At 42.3% G+C, this 21,511-nt stretch overlaps 1 protein-coding gene across 3 annotated transcripts in view; it reads right to left on the bottom strand.

Annotated features, from left to right (window-relative positions):
• The window catches only part of rassf7a (Ras association domain family member 7a), a 39,164-nt gene that overhangs the window by 16,539 nt on the left and 1,114 nt on the right, over positions 1-21,511 (bottom strand). The window contains exon 2 of one of the 3 annotated variants that reach the window (XM_037767360.1): positions 14,943-15,063. The exons of 1 other annotated variant lie outside the window; for it this stretch is intronic. The gene's annotated coding sequence lies outside the window, so the exon portion shown is untranslated. Of the gene's footprint in view, positions 1-6,911; positions 7,288-14,942; positions 15,064-21,511 lie in introns of those variants that run through there. One more of the 3 variants, XM_037767361.1, reaches the window with a different exon arrangement.

The following is a 21,511-nucleotide window of genomic DNA, read 5'->3' on the forward strand; positions in this document are numbered from 1 at the left end:
ATATGGTCGATAACAAAAAGGTTTTAAGGGGTGATACTCAACCCTAATTGTACCCATTTAAAATACACAGAGAGCAAAGGGTGGAATCTGTTTGTGTTGCATGTGGATCACAAGGCTTAGGGTGGGCCTCTCAATAAGCCTGATTTATAGTCTGATGGGGAGGTGTCACACACGACTCTCTCTCCCTGTCATTACTCTGAGGAGGAGCAACGATCACGCCTATCAGAGAAGTGGAGGGGGGGGCGAGGATGTGTGGACAGTCAAGATGAGTAAGGAAAAGGTAGGAGGGCACGGTGCAGATTTATTGCTGATTCCCAGTAACCTAGATAGGAACACCTTCGAGACCAAGACAGTATATCTGCCTGATGTGCCTCTTCACTTCCAGAAAGCTGCCTTTCACCCCGCTGACTCAAGATCTCCGGGGTGATCTTTGGCATGGATACACATGCATGTACACACAACTTAATACAAGGCTGCTGTTGTTGAGTTTAGACAGATAAGTCGGCTACCCCTCGGGAATGACAAAGAGAGAGGAGAGCGGATGAACGGTAGGCAAGACAGCACAGTGTTTGTTAAAGAGGGAATATTCAACAGCAGGCAGACAGACACAAACACCAAGTCTGAAATATGTCAGAAGGAAACTGACCACAATTACAACAGTATGGGCGGTTTTGTAGAGATGATAACTGAGGCCTTTCATAAAGGACCTGTTCATGAAGCAAGTTCACCGCGTTATCTGAATAACTTTTGCAATGCAAAACCTGGAGCAGTTCATGTTCAGTTCATTTGAGAAAAATCCAACTTTTACTTTGCCAAGGCAACCAGGCAACTCAGTAAACCTGCGTCTTGGAGTAGGGCCCAGGTCTGAGTCAAACATTGCACCTTCGAACGGCAGAGATGTGGATAACCTGACGCTGAAAGTATTTCTTATCTGCTCATCTCTACGGATGAAAAAAGTGTCTGCTTTGGTCTATTTGTCACTGGGTATTGGGAAGCATGGTAGTCCAACGAAAACACTCATATGCACATTAAGTGGCACAGATTCACCTGTGAAAGCTGGAGCTACGAGTATCCTCGTACATACTAAAGAACGGCTTGTACGTGTCAGGCTCACCTAATTGACCCTTCACTAAGCTCTGCCCCCACGCTGCTACTCCGTCAAGCAGTCAGAGCTACCAAAGAGACCACACTGTTACTAACTGTACACCCTGTTTAAATATCTAGCTAATTTTTGGAAAAACAAAAAAGCGATTTCAGAGAGTAGCAGACCGAAGTCTATACTATGTGTTTGAAGGATATATCAAGATGTCAAACAGATTCAGCAACAAAAACAGGTTAAAAAGATAAAGAGAGAAGCTGAAGCTGGCAGAGCACATTGTAAAAGTGGACCACCATCACCAGGCAATAAAGACAAAAGACAATAAAATTAAGGAACAACAATCTTCCTATAAAGCCGAGTAGGTCTCTAATCACTGTTACAATCATTAAAAAGCAAAAGCAGCATGTGTATACATTCAGTATACCTTCAGTAGCTAGCATGGCATAGAAGCACTAAGGAGTTAATGATGTGCTAATGTACTCTGCTAATGTTTGCTCCACAGTTTTTTACGTAGAAACATAACATTTTAGAAACGTATATCTCCTTCCAACCTCTCCAGGTAATGAGTATCACTATTACACGTTCCATAGGTACAACATTTAACCATGACTAGCTTAAAATCCACAAAACCAGCTGGAAAATTACGAAAATCTGAAACGATTGCATGAAAGTCTATGTAGCAGAGTCAGAGAGTTGGCGAAACCTGGTAGGAGCTGTCCGATGCTACGCTGTGATTGGCCAGTCTGCGTTTAAGGGGCGGGATTGGCAAAGGGTCAAGTTTGGTCAACTTCGTTTATTTGGCTAGAGCTGTCCTGGGTGCCTTGTCTCCTAAAAAACTACAACACCCATCTTAATGCTGTCGTATGCTTCCAACTCATCATGCCGTGGTTCTACATCTGCACTCAAAACAAAGCAGATAACGTGATAATCACTAATGCTTTAATATTTAGCACATTTATATGACCTTTCAATGTCAGAGAGACCCTAAGGAAGATTTTTAGATTTTGGAACTGTCTTTTATTTATTGCCCATGTATTTGTGTCTAATAAATATGTGAAATTATTGCAGTTCAGATTTTTGCCCAGCCCTACGTTTGTGCACCAGTAGCTGCCATCTACCTATTTGCTTGTCTTGCTTCTAATGTGCTTGATCAAACACATCTACATTCAATGACAGGTCTAACGTCACGCCTCTCAGCATGAGGGATGAGTCTGTCAAATCCACCTGTCTCTCTCCTCGCCTCTCCTCTCCCGTCTGTTGATTTAGCATCTCCGAGCCCCGAGGCAGACATTTTCTCTTTTCTTGCTGGCGTCTTGACCCCCCTCCTGGCCCCTGTCCGGGGCCCTTGGCTGAGGCACCATGTTATTTACTGGCCAGAGAGCTCTGTGTGCAGAGAGTCAACACAGCATGGCTGGTTGAGCAAAGGGAGCAACCTGCTGCTCACTCTCACATACACATCCACAGATGTGCACAATAGTCACATGACCGTCCCAGGGGGCTGGCAGAGATGTTTACCCACGCTACAATCACTACACACGGTAGAATTGAGAGCCATGGACGGAGAAAGACAAACAGACACAGACGTCCATAACCCCAGCAACTATAACCTGCCAGTGGTTCCAACTGTGACAAAAGAAGATGAAATGTGAAGCTACGGGTTTGATGACGTGACACAGCAAACACCCACGAAGGCTACGGAAAGTTCAAACCGACAACACATGACAGCATTCACTCAGGTGAACTTTACAGCTTGCTGGACTCACTTGGGAACATATCCTTAGGTGGACTAAGGACATTCTTAGAGCAGGTGGTTTAATCTGACCTGGGACCTGCACATGTTGGATGAATGAAGAGGGATTCAGGCTAAGGGTGTGTATACCACTCAATGACCTCAAACTATTTCAAAAACATTCCCTAAAAAGGTTGACTGAAGACAAAAACAAGTTGAATAGCTTGCAGTTGGCAACAACCCATTCCCTTAGGGATGTGTTTTATCAAACCTCCAGCTGGGATCAGACACACTTGTTTCTGATCAGTCCAGAAATTTCCGCAGTTTTACAACACAGATTTTTTTTTTCAAGTGCCCTTGAAAAGGTTCATGTCTTAAGATCTAAAAGCAGAACCGCAGTGAAATTCCTTCTCCAAATCCCCTTCTTCCTCTCGGTAATTATAGCCTTCCAGCTGACAAACTACAGGTCTGTTGTGTTTGTCTTTATCACATCCGATACAACAGGTGAAGTATATGCTGGGCTGGATGCCAGTCTCTTACTGGTTCTGCTTGCCAAGTACATAATACCCTTTCTAGTACAACACCAAAAAACACTTAGGGAGTGAAGGAGGAACAGTTCAGAACATTTCCTAAAAAACGTCCTGTCCAGAAAAATCGCACAAGGAGGAGGATATTTTCTTCGCATCACTGAAAACTTGTAACATTGTACAACAGGCTGAGTACAGCATCCCGCACAAGAAAAACACAATGTTCCCCTTTATGAAATCCCGTGGGGAAAAGTCTGCCATAGTAAACTTGGCGAGGATGATTTATTTAGAGGAGTACAGATGATTTGATGAATTGAAAACTGGGTTGACTTTGGATTGGAAAATAGGGGGTGTGAGGGAAGATGAGGGAGCCGGGTGTGAGGGATGCGAATGTGATGCAAGGAGGACTGGGATCAATCTTTTATCACTGCAGTGTGCTTTCATCCCTAATGGATCCGACATGAGCAGAGCACAGCACTACCTTTCCGTCACATTGCACAGGCAGGAGGAAGGACGCACGGAAAGAACAAGTGGGGGCAAGAGGGGTAGACGGAGCAACACGTGAGAAAGAAAGAAAGAAAGAAAGAGAGAGGAAGGGAGGGAGGGAGAAAGTGGTTCAAACCACCTTCCCAAAAAAATAATCACAGCCCCAAACATGCAAACATATTATTTCGCCGACATGCTGTCATAGCGTTTCCAATTACCTCCGGCCCTGAGTGCATCTGCAGGAGTTGGGAAACACTCCTGATAAGGACAGCGAGAAATTAAGTCTCTTCGCAGCATGAAGAATGACTTTGAAAATTCCCATCAAGAATCCCCAGAGATATCTTGGTGCGCATGGGTGGACTTGCTTTCCTTGCCATGCGAGCTGAGTGACAGACAGACAGACAGACAGACAGACAGACAGACAGACAGACAGACAGACTATTCTAGAAAAAGAGGAGAGTCCATCTGTGTATTCGAGCAGTGAAAGAGCAGTAAAAATAACGTTGCGGAGAACAAGGCACGACGACTCTCAAGAGGACACTCTGCTCTCTCCATGCTGAACAGGCTCATTCATGTGATAGAAAATAAGAAATATCTAGGCAGTGAGGGAGACACAAAGGGGAAAGAGAGAGAAAAGAAGTGCTAACTAAACAAGGCTGGGAAGAAGAAAGCTGAAAGTTTTATAATGCGTTGAGACTGCTGCCATCTGATAGTTGCTTTAGGAATAATATCTTTAGTGCTTCAAAGAGAGGGGGCATTTAGCGTAGCAGGACATTATATTACCACTTCTCTGCTCTGTCCATCAAGTAACTGAAGCAAACATATTCAACTTTCAACATGTTACTGGTTCCAGGTAATACATGTTGTTCTATACTTAAGACAGCGGGTTTCTCAGGGAGCGTGTGGTATGCAGAGTCAGCATCAGCAACTGACACGGTTAAATGAGCAAAGATTAACTGGGATTTATAGATTTGAACAAGGGTTACCAAGTGCAGGTACTAGGGTTGGGCGATATGGAGAAAAAAAAATGTCATGATATTTTTGACCTAATACCTTGATATTGAATAACGATTATTTTTGTCGATTAATCTGTAGATTGTTTTCTTAATTAATTAACTGATTAGTTTGGTCTATAAAATGTCAGAAAATTGTGAAAAATGTCTATCAGTGTTTCCCAAAGCCCAAGATGACGTCCTCAAATGTCTTGTTTTGTCCACAACTCAAAAGACATTAAGTTTACTGTTGTAGAAGAGTAAAGAAACCAGAAAATCACAGGTCATTTCAGAGAGAGAGAGCGTTCCTATTGGCTGGGCTCCGGCTGGTGGGCAATGCTTGGTATTTTCTCAACTGATCTAAACATAGCTTCTGGGTCACAAACTTTCTCATTTTACAGATAAACGGTACACTACAAGATGGTTCTGAAAACATTTGAGGTGAGAAATAGGCATTACAGTATCAGAGTATTGATTAATTTCATCAGCGCTGCCTAGTTTGACTGTTTGATCGAAGTTCGCGAGTGATTGACAGCTGCTCAGAGACGGCAGGCTCCAGCTCGGCTCCGATTGGTTGTTTTCCTCCGGTCTGTGAAATCTTGCAGATGCCATTAGGAGCACCGGAGGACACAGAGGCACATGATTTTTTTCAGATTACCTGTCTCATGCACTACTGTCAGGATACAGTGACCGTTTTATAAAAATAACTTTTTGAATCATATTTGCTCCAATTTCTAACCACTGCAGCTTTAACCGATTATCAAAATAGATGGTGATGGCAACAATGAGATCATCAGTAACGTGGATATAATGACTAAGTGGGTAAAGGGAAATAATAGAACAGCTAGAACAATCTGGGAAGTTCAGAAAATTACATCACTTTACTGTAAGGCAGCCTTTAAAACCAGAAAAAGACAACAGTTATGCCATATTAAAATATTCAAAATCAAAGACAATATCTAGTCTCATATCACGATATTGATATAATATCGATATATCGCCCAGTTCTAGCAGGTACATAGAAATGAAAAAGAAAGAAAAAAGAGTGGGATGACTAGAACTAATATTAATGTGAGTCAATTTAAAGCCATAATATATGCTTGAGTCAAAGTTGGTTCTTTCCCCTACAACCATTTATTATAATGACATTATCACTCTGGAACCAAGTTCACCGTGTGAAACACACAGAGATAACACATGAGGTATAACTGTGCAACTCCCACAGTCAGTCAGGAACAAAAATAATCACCTCCCGGAGGGGGGAGGGGGTGGAGGGGTGAGGGGTTTCCAATCGATGGCCCCCGATTGGATAACAAATGCAGCCTGCTAATGAGCTCCGAGTTCCACTATCTGACACATACCATGCTGGCAAATGTTAAATAAGATGCTAGCCATGCATAACGATGAGTCAATGTTTAAATAGGCTTAGAGTGGCTCGGTGCATTAGTGTTGGCATTTGAGATGTGTAGCACGTTAACAGTTAAATGAGGTAGGAGAACATGCAGCGAGTGAGCTGAACTCTGCTCAGGCCCAGCTCCATAAATGAATCTTTAATCTTAACAGCGGTAAAAGGAGCAGCCTGTGTTACTGGAGGACATGAGCAAGAGATGGCCTGCACTTGTCTCACAGTTCCAACAAAAAAAAAAAAAAAAAACATGAATAGAGGCTGACTCTCTGAGTCACACTGGGAATACTCTAAACACAAAAAGAAAAAAACACACAGAAAAAGTGAAAAAACACGAAAGCCCAAAGAGTGGAGTTTCACCCAAACAGGTTTGGGTCCTTTTGTTCATACAGGAATAGTTGGGTGGCAGGTCTAGTGTCAACAGGTACATGTAATGACACAGCTCAGCTCCCCAAAGACAATATTCTCCTTTGTTTCTCTGCCAAAAAAAAGGTACACATACAAGCTTGCACTGATTCATAATAATAATAATAGCTCTCTTTACATGCAGGCTGTAATATACAGCAAAGCCACAGACAGATTGGCTGAGTTCAGAGAAACTTCCCAACGCTGACATTCAAACAGGCAAGGACACATTCAAACAATCTCCACAAAAAAAAGCCCTTATACTCACCGAGGGAGAGGATCTTCTCCTTCTCTTCTGTGTCTTGTCTGTGTTTTTTAAATTCTCTCCCGTTTCTTTTCCTCACTCGGGGTAGGGAAATCCTTTACTTGTGACAGAGCAGCAGAGCCGGTTGTGCGGCTGGCGTGCGAGGCAGCGAGTGTGTGTGTGTGTGAGGAGCGTGCGAGTCCAGAGTCCGGAGGTCAGAGGCAGTCTGACGTGGTCGCGGAGAGATTTAAAAGGATGTCGCGACTCCTCTGCTCTATCTTTGCTGCCTTCTCCCCTCGCTTGCTGCCTCAGGAATGCACTTCTCCTGGGTGTCCTCGCCACAGCCGAGATCTGAGAGGCTGCTCGGGCTCTCTCTCTTTCTGTCTACACCCCTCCTCCTTCTCTCTGTCTCTCACCCACACAGAAACACACCCTTCCAGTCACTCCTCTCTCTCTTTCTCTCTCTCATTCTCTTTCTCCCCTCCCTTCCTTGCCGTGCTGACAGATCAGGTACCTCCCCCTTTTCAGGTAGTTGAAAGCGTGTTTTCGGCTTTGTCGTTCTCTCTCTATGTATCAATTTTCTCAGTTATTCTCTTTGTACTCCACATTCCTCAATGACACAAAGGGCTGCTGGTAAGGAAGCTCAGAGATAAGAGCAGAATAAACTCAAAACTATTTTACATGCATGTGCATTTACATGCAAGTCTCTACCGTTTGTACGATCTATAACCTGAGGCACTAGACATCCACCCTGTGGCCTCCAGTCACATGAACAGCTGATTACACAAATGAGTCTGTCAGGTGATTCTCTTCCTTTTCCTGGAATGAGGTCATAGTCCGGCACACCAGGTGCAATTAGTCTGCTGCCTGTGTGTGTCTCTCTGTGTTTGAGTTGGACAACGCCCTGTGGGAAAATGGAGAGAATGGAGCAACCCAAATCTGACCACCCCGCTCCAGAGAGCAACACATGCACAAAACAAAAGTCTGATCAGTTAATACGACTCAACATTAATTTATGAAACAATGCCACGATCCTTCTCTCCCCACAGCCCCCTCCCAAACACCAACACAGAGCTAAGAAATGCGTGACCAATGGGTCAGGCAGCATGTGTGGGAGACCCTCAGCATGGGCCGACCCCTTTTTTTCTACTGACACCTCTCCTCTCTATCATCACATCTCCCTAAATCTTACATTTGTACCCTTATTAGCCTCTTTTCTCCCTTACCATCCCCCCTACACCTGAAACTAAAGAAAGACCACTGAAAATGGTCCTGATACCAAGCAGACCAGTACCAGACTGACTGTCGCTAATGATGGTTTAACCTAGATAAAAACAAACATATTAAAACATCTTAGCCTGCAGACTATGTGCATATGATAATGAATAGTAAATACATATGAATAAGCATACAGCACATTGAAGTAAACACCTGCTGTTATCAGCTGTTACTGTAAGATTGTCGTGCAACCGCCAGACTGTCTGAAGGGGTTTCTTTCACAACAATGACCCGCTAGCTGTACATTATCCCGCCTATTACACGGCTACTTACTTAAGAAATCAAAAATTTGACACAAAAATGGTCCGCCAGAGTTCGAGATCAGAACTGCGTCCATAGCAACAGTCTGTTAAACACAGCTGCGGTCTGTGATAAAGAAATAACAGACCGTAGAATGCAGTGATTGACCAATCAGAATCGAGTATTCAAAAAGCCGTGTAACAATAGATAATAAATACTAAAAAAAATGCTTGTCACAAAATGTGTTTGAATTCAGTGGCAAGGAGGTCCAGGAAGGGAATTCAAAAAGTTTAAAAACCAGACAAAAGTTAAAAGAAACCATGATGCCAGTTTCAATATTCACCAGAACATTTTACTTCCTACCGAGCAGCAGCAGGCCGACAACAATCACAATACCTAATTCCTCCTTATGTTCACTTTGCCTTTATCCGACGTCAGATCGTATTCTGATCGGACTAATGAGGACATGCAGTCACAGCGCCTAATAACCAGCGTGCACATTGTATAAAGCAGATGTTCCAAAAATAGACGTCTTGGATTAATTGCATTAATTTGATGAATTAAATCGTGCAAACAAAAGATGCTGTAGCTTTTAGCCAGGCTGAGTCACAGAGGCCCGCAGAGACTCAGTTCACATCCATGTGAACTCTTTCGCTGTTCTGACTATGAAGCAAAGCTTTTGGCACATACACGAGCTGTGTTGTCTGACAAATCACTTGAACCACACTGGTGAGGGGAGAGCTGCTCACTGCTTAGGTACTAAAGGTCACAGTGAGAAAAGCCTGAGGTGCCAAGGAGGAGTGACATTTTAAAAGCAGCAGAGGAGTAAGTACACTTTATGGATCCTCCTGACAGACTATTATTCTTCAGTGTTTGTGCGCTTGTCCATTGTCAGACCCACACCAACTTCATTTAAAAGGGACAGTGTGTAGGATTTGGCGACATCTAGTGGTGTGGTTGCAGATTGCAACCAACTGAATACCCCCAGAAATTTCACACATTGTTCCTTTAAGGGCATTTTTTGTATGACTAAGCAGTGGTTAAGAGGTGGTGAGTCCTCTTTATCGGATTTGAGAGTCTAAAGATGGAAAGACAACAGGGCTGAAAACAGTGGTGGGTGAGGGCATTGTAATGTGATGTGGAGGATTATCAGTCCAAAGCCTCCCAGACTTCTCTGACACCTTCCCGGCATTCCTCGGGGCACCTCCCACTGCTATGCCTCCCTCATCTCACCCTCCCCTGTCAAACCCCACATATCATCCCTCTTTTTCTGCGTGACTCAAACATTCTTGCAACCCCCCTTTCCTCCTCCTCCTCCTCCTCCTCCTCCAACCCTCCCTCTGCATTCAGCAAAAGAGAGCTAAAGAAAACAAAGACGCGGTCTAAAAAGCTTTTAAAACCTACGCTCTAAGAAGAAATCCTCCCCAATTTTGTACTTCTTTACTACTTATCCCCTGTTGCACAAAGGCTGAAAATGCACTCAACTTCGTACTCTGAATAGCTATTTGACTGCTTTCAATCACCAAGCTAATACTTCGACAAGTGATAGTAGGTATAAAATGTGTCCAGAGAGAGGCGAGCCAGCCATAACTCAGCTCAGACGAGACAGGAAGATGGCTCTCAGGCTGAGAAATAGACTGGTTGGGTCTGGCAGTGGTTCAATAGGTTCTGTGGAGGGGAGCAGAGTGAGGGGGAATACATGCTGATAGTGTCTTTGTTGGCCATTATTCACCAAGAATGAATAGCGTTAAGTTTCTGCCACGGCTCACCCCTTCCCGTCTTGCCCTGTTGAAATCCCCCATCCCTCTTTCGCTCTATTTATTCAGCCTTTCACTAAAAACAGCCTTCAACAGGTGGACATCGGGTTGGTCAGGACTAAAGCCTAGATAGTGAATGGAATGAGAGCGGACTACGTTAGCTCTATTTTCAGAGGCCCAAACATGTTACGAAATCCTGAACTTTTGTTGACATCGGTTTTCATACTCATGTTAAGCAACGCAAGGTAGCAATGCTCTGTTTTTGCCAAACATGCCTAAGTATAGCATTGCTGTCTCATTATGGTCAGGCCATTGCTGTTGCGCCAGTAGTGTAGCTATGCGTTGTGTATCATTATGACAAGCGAGATGGCTTTCACCAGCGAAGGTAATTGCACTGTTGAGACGTAAATATAGCACAAGAGCAGACAAAAGACTTTTGTTTTCTTCCCAGAAAAACCTGGCTCAGAAGATGATTCATGTTTTGGAAGCAAATGCATGTCACTATATCATTTCCTTACAAACAACAACAGCTGTATTGAAAATAAATTGCCAAGGTGATCCCGAGGACGAAGAGATGACAGGAGGAGTACAAAGTAAAAAAAGACAGGAAGAGAGGATGGATCAACATACACCGCTGGTAAACAAACTTGCATTCCTCCATACACAGGATAGAAAAGAAGACAGAAAATAAATACCTCAGCCTTATATTTTCCTCTCTGAACACTCTTCAGATCGCACTAACAAAGCAAATAAGAGAATCTCGGTTGGCTTTTAGCAGCTTCCAAGTTGTCAGGACGTTGGCCGCACTCCGGCACGACATTTTTTCTCCCTTTTTATTCAGAACCAGTCCAGACCGGCTCAGGACTAAGTTACCTCCATTCAAAAAGCACGTCTACCTCTCACATAGCCTCGTGTTGTATTTTTGAGGGGCTATATGAAAAGCATTTTTTAGAGAGGAAATACATTTGGATCTAAATCATAAGCTGCGACATTGTCATTCAATGCTTTCAAGTGTTCATGTTTCAAGTAGCTAACTAGTGCCTCAGAATGTCTCATATCCTTCCTTCATCCCTTCTAGCGAAGCCGGTTTGTTTTCATCCTACTTCTAGATGTATAGTCATTCTCTGTCTCTTGAGATAAAGCTGTACCATTAGTGTCACACTGTGCTGCGCTGTGCTGCTCCTATCAGTAAATGGAAATAGGCTACAGCCAGCCTGTACTGGTACTGGGAGAAAGCTGTGACTGTCGTAGTGCTCTCAACTTTTGGTTGGATGGGATGTTGACTGTGGGCCTTTTCATTTGTCTCCGTGTCTTTCCCATGTAAGGCTGGGGACACACCAAGTTGACATCAAAGAACTAACAGAGACGAAGGCCACCCGCTGCGTCACCTCCCGTTGCCTTTGCCAAAAAAATTGCACTCAAACACACCACAAAGACTACAGCCGAAGGCCAACTACCGGCCAACCGACGGTGCGGGACACTCCGAAAAAACTAGGCCGATGGACGCTCACCGACGGTTGGTGTGTCAGGGCCTTAAGAAGTGCAAGTGAGTCGGGGAACAAAGGAGAGTCAAAGTCAACAAGACGCTACTAGCAGTAACCCCCTCCGTACGAGCCTCAGGTCCTGGCTAAGCTAAGGATTTCTCCAGACAGAAGGGGGACCCAACCCACAAGGCTACAATCCTTGTCAAGGCACGCTATGTGCACTGAGTGAGCAAGGAACCAAAGAGCGGGCAAGATGAGATATGAGCCTGCGTGGGGGGTTGGAACTACTGATTTAATGATGATCTCAGTAAAAAACAAAAGCCACTGGATGCACAGGAAATGCAAGTTAGTGACAGGGGAGCTATCAGGTGGAAGCAGGTCAGGGGTCGGAGGTGAACAAAAGCTTTGTAAGCCCCACACAGAGCGAGGGAGAGGCCCCCGGACGCACTCGCTGACGTCCAGTCTGTCTGTCTACATGCCTCCGCCTGTGGTTTGTTTGTCCGACAAATGTTTTCTTACATCTGTTTGTCGAGTCTAAATGCTTTTCCATTTGTCCTCCGTACAGACAAATATGTCACCCTCACTTATCTGTTCATTTAGAAACACTGTTTACAATATTGGCCTATTCCACTCAAGTGTGTGGGGGAAAGGGCTACCCAAACACCTGCAGGAAAAACAGCATTTAAAAGCTTTCACTGCACCGGGCCTGTCATCTATTTCCTTCAGTGGCTTTGCTGGATCAAAGGAAAGCTGTAGCTGTGTTATAGTATGAAAGAAAGTCTTTTGTAGCTACAATTATGACCTATAAAGCACTCACACACACACAGAGAGAAATGCATGCACGCCTACGCACACACATAAAGACATGGTGACACCAGTACATAATGGAGTTGTCTAATCATACCACTCTAACAACAGACATTTTAGTTCGAAGCAGAGGATAATATGCAAAACAGATTTCACCAGAACTTCAAGTACGGACACTTGAAGACCTGTTGAATTTTAACGAGACCGGTGAGATTGCCGTTCGCCATCTTTACCGGGGTGGTAGAGGGTCTGAGTGTGTGCTGGAGTGGGCATGAGACTGAATTAATGACGTTATGTGTGTGTCGGTGGATATGCCAGATTACTAATCAGTGTTTAGACAAAGGCCATATGTGTGCAAGTCTGTGCATCTCTCCCACACATCTCCCACACACACACTCCGTTCCACGTCTGCGTAAAACCCTTTCAGCAGGAATGTCAGGACTGTCGGGTCAGCAGCGGTGACATCATGGCAGCCCGTCAGAAGCAACAACAAGGCCTCAGCGCCAGTTTCCTCCTGGTTGCATCAGCTGTGCGATACCAGGCTGTGGATCAATGACACACACTCTAGCCCTGCTTCCTGCTCGCTTTGTGAGTCTTCAAACATTCAATGCAGACAAGCAATTGGTATGTCTAAAACACCATATTCATGAAAATGGTTTCATTTCTACACCATCTGACCGTGCAGCCTTAAATCAAATATATATGCCTGCAGGTGACAAGAGACTTCAAATGGAAACTGGTCGAATTTATGGCCTCAAAAATAAGTTCATTTTAACAACCCCTGATGCATGACCTTACACATAACACGGTCTTCAATGAGACTCCAGACTCCTCACCTACTTGAGGTGGTCTAAGGTCAACAGCCAGACATAAATGGCTTGATTGCTTACAAAGAGACAGGAGCATAGCCTGAGGGGAGGATAACTTGGTGAAGAAAAGTATGCATAGGGCGGGACTACTCAAGTCCATGCAGCTTTTAACATTCTGTGGTTATATGAGCAGCAAATATCAGCAAACCTAAACCAGCCCAGCATGTATGACGACATTATTCTCACCAAAATCAGTCACTTCTGCCACTGGCAATCTCTTCTTTCATGTGTCCCATGTCTATATGAGGGGTCAAGTGTCAGCTATAACAGATGCTAGTGTGTGTTTGTGTATGGGAGTGTGAGTGCAAAGGATCCTTCAGGTCATCAGATAAAGTGCACCTGAAGGAGGGGCGGGGAGCCTGTTTTTCAGTGTTGCCACGGTAACCCAATATAGACGCGACCACCTGGTTGGTGGAGCCCAACAAGGGGGGTGCAGAGAGGGCACCACTTCAGGACGGTAACCATGCCAGAAAATCCTCACAAAGTGGCCCGATTCCCAAACACAACCCACACTGTGTCTGTGCCCCGACGAGCGGAGCGGAGCGGAGAGCGCACACAGCTGTTGAATCTTTCATGGAACATAAAAAAGGAACTAAGCCTACTGTGCAGCTCTTATTACAGCAGAGGAATAACTTTGGCCCATCTTGACTGAGTTATCTACACATGGATTAGGTCATAGTCTAACCTGTTGGACATTTAAAAAGCCATGCCCAGCCAACCGTGGTTGTTGAAGTGCCATACCATAACAAATGTATAACATTCGTCTCAGAGTTAGTAGTAATCACAGTACACGATCATACTGGTGCTGTAAACTATTTTCTGAATGATTCATCATCAGTTAATATCACTTATAACATATGGTCACAGTGGTAAGTATGCATTTCTCTAAACAGGTCAAATGATGTTACCATGGTGACTAATAAGACTGACGGGGCCTTCAAATGGGGTCGTGTTTACCGTGTTCACGAGAAGAGTCCATATCAGTATTCACAACCTTGTGGTATTCACAACCTCGTAAGTGGAAAGTTTCTGAAAGCTCAGAGTTCACGACTTGTTTGTTGACGTTGTCAGAAATGGCAGATGCCATGGAAGTTAATTTTTTGGTACATAATAAGTGAATATATTGTAATTTTAGTCATATATTGTAACTCTTCGTAATTGTAAATGTCTGAGGAAAATGTTGATATTCCAAACTGCCTCATCTTTTTCCTCTGTCATTATGCTTTTGCATTTACTGCATTATATTACCCGCTGAATTGCTAAATTGTTAGACTCTGTGGCTTCTAGACGCCGACAGAAACGTTAATATTGCCGTTGTTAGCAGCGGTGTTCTCACGACTTAACCACTTGAACACCAAACATATTGTGTACACGACTTCCCATGTTGTAAACACGAGCTCACGAGTTTCATTTGAAGGCCCCATAGTAAGAGCATCTGTCACATAAAAAAAGACTAACTTATATTTAACTTTAATTCATTGTTTAATCAATGAATAATATTCCCTTTACCTTGAATGACTTTTGCAGTATTAAAAACAAGTTCAGCCATGTGTTCCACTAGACAAGAAACAAATAAAACCTTTCTCAATCTCAATAAACACGGCCATTTGTTTCACTCACCTCCTGCAGTCTAATGGTCTCTGTGACTGCCTGCCCGGTGAAAAAGGAGAAGAGGAGGAAGAGCAACACAACCCTGTCACTGTCTGTGTGTGTGCCCACGGGCTACCTGATCCACCACCGCCTGTGGAAGACACAGAGTGACAGAGAGAGACCGGCTCAGAGCGATGCAGAGGGGGAGGAGGTGGGGGCAGCTGCAGAGAAAAGTGAAGTGGTGCCGCCATTCCCCGTCACCCGGGAAACCAACGCTCTTTCAAAGAAAATCAGCCAATGGCAAACACCGGCAATTGTGTTCAGACAAAAAGTCACATGACTGCCAAAACACCACTCCCTGTACACAGACGGAGAGGGGAAGAAAATAAAAGAAGTAGGGTGTTGGGGGGCAGAGGGTGATAAAGAGGGAGGGGATATATAAAGAGGCGAGGACTGAAAGAAAAACAGAGAAAAAAGAAGTGAAGTAAATTTGAGTTGGGTTACAGGGGCAGGGAACAGGTCACCGGGCCTGACTCCATCCCGCAACTGTCTGCAAGAAGGAACAAACTATTTCCATCTTCCTCACAGCAGCTTTCTACCCAACAGGTTGGCTGTAGCCTATTTCTGCTTGCTAAGAGGAACAATGCTGAGCAGCACAGTGTGACACTAATGGTACAGCTCTATCTCCAGCTGACAAACTCACACATTATACCTATCTACTTCCACATTAGGATATTTATATACTGAGCATACAGAGCATTCAAAGTTCCTTCCTACACTGTATTCGATCCATAAAACCATAAAATAATGACCCTTTACTCAAGAACCACAAAAGCACTTTTAAAAGTTTGCCTTTGTCACAATATCTTTTTTATCGCTGAAGTGGATTTATTAGGTGAAATCAATAAGAAATCACAAAATCACGCTTAAGTTTTGTCAGTGTATATTGCTTATCAGCTGATGATGCTGTTACTTGCTAGGGTTCATATTATAACAAACCGATGAACTGTGATGTTTCATTTGTTCCTATTTTATGTAGGTTGTTAAATTTTTTTTAATTTTAGTTCATTTTCAGTAGGGGTTAGGAATTATTCCTTTAGATAGCTTACGTTTTTTGATAGTGGGGACAATTTTGGAAGTTGGGCTGACCACAGAAACACAGTTAAGATATAATGTAATTCATCTAATCTAATATAATATAATCTATAGGGCTGTCAATCGATTAAAATATTTTACCTTGATTAATCATGACTGTCCTTAGCTAATCTTGATCATTTTTTATGTTCAAAATGTACCTGAAAGGGAGATTTGTCAAGTATTTAATACGCTTATCAACTTGGGAGTATATACACTTATTATTGGAAATCAGTTAACAACACAAAACAATAACAAACATTGTCCAGAAACCCTCACAGGTACTGCATTTAGCATAAAACATATGCTCAAATCATAAAATGGCAAACTCAAGCCCAACAGGAAACAACAGCTGTCAGTGTGTCAGTGTGCTGACTTGACTATGACTTGACCCCAAACTGCATGTGATTATCATAAAGTGGGCATGTCTGTAAAGGGGAGACTCGTGGGTACCCACAGAACCCATTTACATTCACATATCTGGAGGTCAGAGGTCAAGGGACCCCTTTGAAAATGGCCATGCCAGATTTTCCTCTATAATTTAGTGTTTAATTTTGGAGCGTTATTTAGCCTCCTTCACGACAAGCTAGTATTACATGGTTGGTACCAATGGATTCCTTAGGTTATGGTTTCATATGATACCAGTACCTTCATTAGCTTTAAAACTTTAGTGCCGTTAAAACAAATTTGCGTTAACGTGATATTATCACATTAACTTTGACAGCCCTAATAATATAATATAATTTATTATTGCAAAATATATCAACGGTCCTTTAAAATTCATATTGATACAATCCCAACTGAATGTTGGGACCATTTTATTTCTATGGGTTTAATGCTGCACAAATAAAGTGCACTAATGGGAAACACAACAGAAATCTGCATTTATGCCATTTGCATATTTTAAAAATCCCAAGAATTTGGCATTTTCTTCCAAGTGTTTTGACAATTCTTTGATGACTGCTGAGGAATTGGCTCTGGAAATACTAGCTCATGTGGTCTGACACTTTTTCTTTGGTATTATTTGTCATCCAGTGAGTAATTAGGCCTACTATGAGGATGCTCATGTCAACCGGTCAAAAGCAGGGGGTACTCATTACAAATACTTGGATCATTAATTCAACAGTCAGAATAAAATATAGTAAAACAGTTAAGCAAATAAATAAATGAACTGTTCTATTTCTTAGTATAGTATCCAGTATCCATTATTATCAGAATCCTGCTGCCACACTCAACTATCTCAACTATACAGCAGACTGTATGCTGTCATTCACTTTGTGGATACTTCTAGTTCTATTTTAAAGGCGCAAGTACAAAGACCAATGCAAACTAGTGGGTCATATGAGGTCAGTGAAGGCATATTCAAGCACACTTGCTATATTTAAATCATATTTGCACAGCAAATTACAAAAATGGTTTAAGTGGAACATAAATCGGAAGAGAGAGAAAACCTTTTAACCAACTGTGCCGACCACAGTGGAGCATGATGAAAATGGCTAATGGGAAGTACAGAGCACATCTAGATCTACATGGAGAGGCATGTATGCAAAATAATACCATTGTCTAGGAGGTTGAGAGTGATAACGGTGTGCTATCCAGTCAAGCCAATTTTATTCATATAGTCCAATATCACACGCACGCTGTTCGCATCACTGCACATGGCGCAATAATGACAGGACCCACACAGATACTTTAACTCTTTCATTTAGAGCAGCACTTTGATTACAAGCCAAAGGGAACAATCCAGATCTTTCCAAAACAGCACCATGCTTCAGATTCAGAGGTGATGACCCTCATCTCAAACGCCTGCCTTCAAACAACCCCTTTGCACAGCAGAGGTCAGGGCCTAATGAAGCCAGCAGAGCCACACCATCTGCAAAATGCCATGATGCAGAAATCCCTTTTCAGGTTGACTAATTTGATTCAATATTAGCAGACGGGTGAAGGGAGACCTGAAAATGCATGTAGTGGAAGTTATTTACATCATCCTAACCAACCCCAACCTTCAGGCTGGTCCTCCTCAGTTTCAGAACCACTAGTTTGCAGGTTAGTGTCATCTCAAAGCATCCTGAACAAGGAGACAAAGACTGAAACATTTTATTTTAGCTATCTGTATAAGTCGATAACTTCACTTATTTTTCCCCAAGTCTCAAAATCCCTATGAATGTGCAGTGTATCGTGCTTTTGCACACTGGCATCAGCCCAGGCTAGTAAACGAAATTACAGTGAGGCTCTCCAGCGTACATTCCCAACAGAACAGTGAGACAATCCAGTCTCTACCAATGTTAGACAACAGGTTTATTACTCAGACTGAAATCACACACCTATCACTTTCTCCGCAATTTACTGTACACTTGAACACAATCATCTGCCTTGTAATACAGCGCCAGTAAATTGCCCTCCTTCAGCTGTGGCACGCAGATCTCATTCTCAGAAAAGCATTTACCAAGTGAAAAGAGGCCCAATTACCTCTCCACGGTGTGAATGTGACAGGATAGCTGATGAGCCGGGGCAAGAGAGAAGGTGACATAGCTGACATTATCCGACGCATGGACCGCAATGACAAGTCTAAGCTTCCAACATTGATTTTTTTTTTAAAACTGTAATTGAGAGGACTACCTGAGGATTAACAATCCTGTATCAGCTTGTCAATAGATAATGGGCACATTCTGGCTGCGGTCTTACTGCAGATTCTTGGGATAGTCTTGCAGATGGAGCATGCAACTTGGAGATTAGACCTAATCATGAAATGACACTGAAAGCAGTCAGCTTCACAAGTTTGGGGAACAGTAACGTACAGTGTGCAAACTGCTCCGCTTTAATGACTAAACTGCACTCGCCTATCCATTCTGCGTGAGACTATTTATCGTATTACACTGAAAAGAGTCAAAACAGAGCATGTGGGGCTACATTTACACTTACATGATGCTAAGTAACATGATGCAATTTAATACTAGGGCTGCATATTGGCAAGAATTCGTCGATACGATACCTATCATGATACAGGGGTTACGATTCGATATATTGAGATCTTGTAAGCAAGGAGATATATTGCATTTTTTTCAGAAATGTAGAAATATTCAAACACCCTTTTAGAATAGGTGAAAATAACACATTTGTACTGCATGCAAAAAATGGCATGTTTTTTTGCCCCAAACTGCATGTGATTATCATAAAGTGGGCATGTCTGTAAAGGGGAGACTCGTGGGTACCCATAGAACCCATTTTCAGTCACATATCTTGAGGTCAGAGGTCAAGGGACCCCTTTGAAAATGGCCATGCCAGTTTTTCCTCGCCAAAATTTAGCGTAAGTTTGGAGCATTATTTAGCCTCCTTCACAACAAGCTAGTATGACATTGGTACCAATGGATTCCTTAGGTTTTCTAGTTTCATATGATGCCAGTACCTTCACTTTGAAAACTTAAAACTCCAAGCTTTAAAACTGAGGCCGCTACAACCTCCGAAAGACACAATAGCGGCCGTGTCTGCGTTTTTGGAGAATCGATACAGTATCACGATACTCATGTGTATCGATATTTCCTTACACCCCTATTCAATACTTGATATTACAAGAGAGCTGGTAGTCTAGATATAGTTTTTCCCTACCACTGTATGTATCAGATGTTTATGAATAAATTCATCGCTGACAGCCACTGCTTGAGATGTGAGTGAATTCATGAATTCAAAGGGCAGATCAGGCGGCTATATTAAAGCCACAATCTAAGTATCCTACCCATGCTAGTTTGATCTATAGTGAATCTAAACTATCCTGATGTTCCTAAAAGTCATTACATTAGCATAAGGGGTGAGAAGAGGGTGGTGGTGGTGCAATGATTTAGTGACTGTGAGATAAAGAGTGAGTGTTTGTGAGTGTGCGTGCGTGTGTGTGTGCCTGTGTGTCTGTGTTTCTCAGCTGGTAGACAAGCCTTTATGTTCTCTAGTGCTGAACAGCTGGACAGATGAGTCACCATGGAGGGATTTAATAGTGTGGCGGGGACAAAGAGGTCAAGCAACTAAATACTTTTTGTCAGACTTTTCATTGTATTGCAGCATTATGACCAGAGTGAGCTGCATATGTATTGTGGGAAAACACAGGAAAATACCTAATACATATTGACTGCAGTACTAAGCCTAAATCAATTCCCAGAATCAGAAATATTTGGCTGTTTAAATATAATATTTCCTAGCTATCACTAGGATCAATACCACTAAGAGTTTTTTGCATTAATGATCAATTTGAATGGACTAATAAAGGAGATTTTGCTGATGGCCAAAACAAAAATACTGCAGAACAGCATTTTATCTCAGCCTCATTCTTAAACATTTACTCACGCAAACATTATCTGATCAAGAATTACTCCACAAATTAATCAGACAGGGAAGACCGCACATACTAATGGAAAAGGATTATGGTTTCCGAAGACATGAATAAAATATGTATGAAATACTTATAGTCACGACATGAAGATGTCATGAAACAACAACCATTCAAAAAGTTGAGCTTTTCACTTGTGGTCAATCGTTGGCGTGGGAAAGATAAAGAAAAGGGAAGAAAACAACATGATGTAAAAAAAAAACAAGGAAGTAAAAGTGAAGAGGTACAAACAACAAAGGAGAAGTGAAGGAAGTACAAACAAAATACAGACAATAGATCCACAGGGACCAACAAGAAAAGGAAGAGACAAATTCATACGTGTGTCAGAACAAAAACTGAACAGAAGCTAGACAGACAAGTAAACCATAACCAGCATATATACTGTATATATATATATATATATATATATGGTAGATAGAAATAGTAAACAAATGGATGAATGTTCTAATGATAATGAACATCTCTATACTCTTAGTATTGTAAATGTGCATTCAGAACATGAATGGTAAATAAACACTACTCCACCCCAAAGGCTGCTGCCTGGGGTGTTTTTGGGTAAAGCACTAAATCTTCAGGTCAGTCAGGTTTTGCTCATATTATATGTAAAAAAACAAAACAACAAATATATATATATATATATATATATATATGAATAGAGCTGAAACAATAACTCAATGTGTCCATCAACAGAAAAAAAAAATAATCTCTAATAATTAATGAATCATTTCAATCATTTATCAAGCAAAAATGCCATGCACTGATTCAAGCTTCTCATTTCTTGAGGATCAATTAATTAATTTCTGTTAAAAACAATTATAATAATAATAATTGGCAGATTAACAAATAATGGTTAGTTGCAGCCTTACAGTAAATACAATGAGAAGAGGAACATTAAGAACAAGAGATATGGTGAGAGACTGCCACATTATCATAAATCAGTAAAATGTCAAGTTCCTCCAACTATGAACCAATCTACTCATCTAGTACAATTAAGGTTTTCTCAAAAACTAAGCAAATATGCACTAGGCTACTACTCTTGAAATAATTGAAAATAATACTTCCTTCAACTGCCAACAACTTGAGTGTGCAG

Source organism: Sebastes umbrosus, chromosome 4, assembly GCF_015220745.1.
Source record: "Sebastes umbrosus isolate fSebUmb1 chromosome 4, fSebUmb1.pri, whole genome shotgun sequence".
NCBI lineage: Eukaryota > Metazoa > Chordata > Actinopteri > Perciformes > Sebastidae > Sebastes > Sebastes umbrosus.